This window comes from Heterodontus francisci, chromosome 37 (genome assembly GCF_036365525.1).
Source record: "Heterodontus francisci isolate sHetFra1 chromosome 37, sHetFra1.hap1, whole genome shotgun sequence".
Lineage (NCBI taxonomy): Eukaryota > Metazoa > Chordata > Chondrichthyes > Heterodontiformes > Heterodontidae > Heterodontus > Heterodontus francisci.
In genome coordinates, this window is record NC_090407.1 from 11,675,083 (window position 1) to 11,680,240 (window position 5,158).

Consider the following 5,158-nt stretch of genomic DNA (forward strand, 5'->3'; position numbering starts at 1 on the left):
TTTTTCCAGTCCTGGCGACATCCTCACAAATCTCCTATGTTGAGTACAATTCACAATTATGTTTTGTTGTAAGATTTTGCACAGGGTCCGCTTTGAAGATAGTTCACAAGATTCCTGTCCTTGGGCATCAGTGAGAAAAACTAATACAATAGTAAAGGATTACCGAGCCTGTGGGTTTTTTTTAGTACCGCCCACCTCCTCTGCAAAACTTTTTTGCAATCACCCTAATCTCTCCCCACCTTCAGTTGTTCTGCCCTGATCGTGAAGATTTGTCAGCTACAAATTTGTCATGTAATTGCATTGACCTTTACTTCAGGAAACCACAAACTTTGTTTAATAGGCAAATAATATTCAGAATGGTCCAGGCAGGATCAGACAACAGCTGAGGTAGCTACATGACTCTACAACAACAGCTTGCATTTATATAGTGCCTTTAATGTTGTTAAACGTCCCAAGGCCCTTAACAAAATTTCATACCAAGCTACTTAAGGCGATTGTAGGACAGGTTTCATCAAACGGTAAGTTTTAAGCAGCCTCTTAAATGAGGAAAGAGAGTGAAATACAGAGGCAGGGAGGGAATTCCAGAACTTAGGGCCTGGATGGCTAAAGGCATGGCTTCCATTGGTGGAACATGGAAATCAGGAATGTGCAAGAAGCCCAAGGAACATAGAGATCTTGGAGGGTTGTAGGGCTGGAGGGGGATACGGAGATGGGGAGGGGAGAGGCCCTGGATGAATTTGAAAACTAGGATGAGAACTTTAAAATTGAGGTGTTATCAGACTGGGAGCCAATGTAGGTCAGTAAGCACAGGGATGGTGGATGAACGGTGCTCATGTGAGTTAGGATATAGGCTGCAGAGTTGTGGATAAGTGCAAGTTTACAGAGAGTGCAAGATGGGATGCCAGGCAGTATAGTATCAGAAACTCCCTTGGCAACTCTTAAGTATGACTTTATATGAGGCAAGTTCTTTAGTTAGAGAATGCAGCTAAGAGAAACTGAATTTACCTGCTGTAGCTTTGATACCAAAATGAAATACCACAGCCCTGAAATTCCTCACATTGCTTTCCCAGCAAGATCCCTGCAGTGCCTTCCAGTGCTGGCAGTGTTGGAGTCTGCAGGCCCGGTTTGATGGCATCACATTCACATGGGTCAGACAGGCACAAGTGCCACTTTTGCACAGCTGCCTGTCCATGACTGGCAGAAACTGGAGGGCACGGTTCAGGGGTGAGGAGTTTCCATGTTCACCCTCTGATTCCAGCCATTGTCCTATTGGCCTCCTGAGCAAAAGGACTGAAATGCCGCAATTTCTTTTAAAAACAAATTCAAACAAAGGGATCTGTGACATTCACCTGTATTAGAACAGGTAGATGAGGTCTTGGTTTAATGCCTCCTCCAAAGGAAGGCACCTACAACAATGTAGTATGTGTTTAGTACTGCACTCTAGCATCAAACTTGATTATGTGTTCTGCTTTACTTTAAAATGTCATATTCCCAGAAAAGTATTTCTTCTCCCTATCTCTCCTGAAGCGGCTCACTAACGCTGGAGTACCATTCCATAGCTATCCATAGCCCTCCAGTGACTCCCCTAACCTTCAAAGTACTCAAGTGGTACTTAAACCCAAAACCAAAGAGTCTCACCAACTAAGGCAAGTTGGCACTGCATGCCGATGTCAGATGAGGGCAGTATCTGCTATGACTTCTTCCTTGTTTGAAACTGTCCAGTGTTAGACATGCTGAAAGTCCACAAGCCAAGTCCTGGAGAGCTTAAGTGGCATCACCTGTACAATGACACTGCAACATGAATTAACACCTTCAGGAGAAAATATGAAAGCAATGAAGAAAAGAAAATGGCAAAAAATAGATAATATTTTGAAAGTTGTGAAGTGCAGCCAGGAAGTTAATAGACAAGTACTTTCATAAGATAATAACTGCACATTCATTTTATTAACAAGAGCAAAGTCAGTTAATTGGACATCTCAATTGGGAAGTTCTAGCTACAGTAGGTTCACAACAAAGGCTCTCAACGTCAACATGTTGTGGTATGACTGTAAATCACTACTGACTCATCGAGCTCATTGAATAATGTAGGCTGATTCCCAGTCACTGTCAATGATCGTAAAATGTCATTCTCCAGGTACATACTGTTCTCTCCTTGTTTCTTAAAGGTTTTTATTAATCCTGTGGCATTATTCCACACGCATTCATAGCTTGCCCACTCTTCCTTTTAAGCCTACATAGTGGGCATTAATGGTACCATAGATGGTAATATAGCCAAGCCCCATCCTGTCCTTATTCAATGTCCACACACATGCATAAAATTATATAGAAACTACAGCACAGAAACAGGTCGCTCAACCCAACTAGCCTATGTAGGTGTTGATACCCCAATGAGTCTCCTCTCACTCTAATTACCTCATCCCACCCTGCCTCCATATTCCTCTATCCCCATTCCCCCTTGTTAATGCGTCAAGCCTCCCCTTGCATGGGTCTGTGCTATCTGTTTCAACCAGTCCATGTGGTAGTGAGTTCCACATTCTCACTGTGCTCTGTATAAAGAAATTCCACTTAAATTCTTAATTTGATTTGTTAATGGCTACTTTATATTTATCTGCACTTGTGCTGGACTCACCCACAAGTGGAAAGTGAATAGCAATCTGCAGTGGGAGCCTTGGCTGATAATTTTTCTCCTCACCAGATAAGAAAATCAAAGGACAAATCACAATAGCACCACTGCTGTCCCAGCTGACATCAGCTAGTTTAGTGTAGAGCAAGAATCAAACCTTGGACCTTCTAGCCTGTATGATTTATTGTTACACTGGGCACTGCCTTTACACACCGGGTGCCATTTCCATCTATACTGTGCTCACCTACTGCTTCAGGAACATTCTACATTTGAACCTCCCTTCAGGTGTTATCCCTCTCTCCTTTAAATCTGCAATCATTACCCTTCTCAAAAAACCAACCCTTGAACTTACCGTCCTTGCAAGCTACCACCCCATCTCCAACCTCCCTTTCTGCTCCAAAGTCCTTGAACGTGTTGTCGCCTCCCAAATCTGTGCCCATCTTTACTGGAAACTTCACGTTTGAATCCCTCTAATCAGGTTTCTGTCCCTGCTGAAGTACCAAAACAGCTCTTATCAAAGTCACAAATGACATCCTACGTGATTGTGATGAAGGTGAACTTCCTTTCCTCATCCTTCTTGACCAGTCGGCAGCCTTCGACACCACTGACCACACCATCCTTCTCCAATGCCTCTCCATTGTCGTCCAGCTGGGTGGGACTGGTCTCACCTGGTTCCATTCTTACCGATCTAATCATAGTCAGAGTATCACTGGCTTCTCTTCCTGCTCCCATACTGTTACCTCTGGTGTCCCAGAAGGATCTATCCTCGGCCCCCTCCTATTTCTCATCTACATGCTGCCCCTCGGCAACATCATCTGAAAGCTCAGTGTTAGCTTTCACATGTACAATGCCCAGCTCTACCTTATCACCACTTCACTCCACTCCTCCAGTGTTATTAAATTATCAGACTGCTGATCCGACATCCAGTACTGCATGAGCAGAAATTTCCTCCAGTTAAATATTGGGAAGACTGAAGCCATTGTTTTTGGTGCCCACTCTAAATTCCATTGCCTCTTCCCAGGCAACAATCTGAGATTAAATCAGTCTGTTCACAACCTTGGTGTTACAGTTAACCCCGAGATGAGCTTCCAACCACATATTTGCATCATCACTAAAATTGCCCGACTTCGCCTCTGTCTCAACTCATCTGCTGCTGAAACCCTCATTCATGCCTTTCGTACCTCAAGACTTGACTATTCCAATGCATTCCTGGCTGGTCCCCCACATTCTACTGTCCGTAAACTTGAGGTCATCCAAAAACTCTGCTATCTGAGTTTAAACTTGCAATCATCCCGTTCCCCTATCACCCCTGTGCTTGCTGACCTACATTGGCTCACAGTCAAGCAGTGCCTTGATTTTAAAACTCTCATCTTTGTTTTCGAATCACTCCATGGCCTTGCCCCTCCCAATCTCTGGAACCTCATCCAGCCTCACAACCCTCTGAGATATCTACACTCCTCCAATTCCGGCCTCTTGAGCATCCCTGTTTTCAATAGCTCCACCATTGGTGGCTGCTTCTTCAGTTGCCTAAGCCTTAAGCTCTGAAATTCTTTTTTTCCAAAAATGAACTTTATTCATAAGTTTGTAAAAACATATTACATAAAAATTCAAATTGGACATTATATAAAGTGCAATACAGATCAGTTTCTTTCAATACATGAGGTGCCTCACTACTCTTGCAATATACGTACAATGTACATTCACATTACACATCAAACATTTTCTGGTGCATACAGCCCGAGGAGTTTTACACAGTTTCCAGCCCCTCGCTATACTATGGCGGGAGGGCCTTACACAGTGGCCTTTCCCCATTGAGCCTTTGCAGCTGCTGCCCCAAGCTTTACTGCGTCCCTCAGCACACAGGCCTGGACCTTGGAATGTGCCAGTCTACAACACTCGGTTGCCGACAGCCCTTCGCACTGGAAGACCAGCAAGGTTTGGACAGGCCAAAGTGCATCTTTCACTGAGTTAATGGTCTTCCAGCAGCAGTTGATGTTGATCTCAGTGTGCGTCCCTAGGAACTGCCCGTAGAGCACTGAATCCTGCTTTACACAGCTGCTCAAAACCTTAACAAAACCATTGCATTTCTTTCCAGACTTGCTTTGCAAAGGCACCGGGGTCAGATAGAATCTCCGCACGTAGTGACACTTGGTGTCTGCGTACTGGGAGTCTACGCGCAGCTTGATGCAGCCGCACACAAAGGTGGCCATCAGGATGAGGAGTGGGGTATGGGCCAGACCTGTGCCACGTACAGCAACACTGAGAGTGCCTCGCACCTGATGACCAGGTTCGTACCCACAATGGAGAGGGAGTGTCGCTCCCACACGACCAGCTTCTGTACATGTTAATTAACCAGAGCGCAGAGTTGTTGTACATTACATCTGCTATGAAGAGAGGACCACCCACCACCTCCTTAACTTCGGAATTGGTGAAGTTGCCTCTGCACAGCAGAATACACAGGCCAGAGAAATAGGAATCATTTCCCCTGACCAGATCCATGGCCTGCGGGACTACCATCACAACCACTGCCTGTAA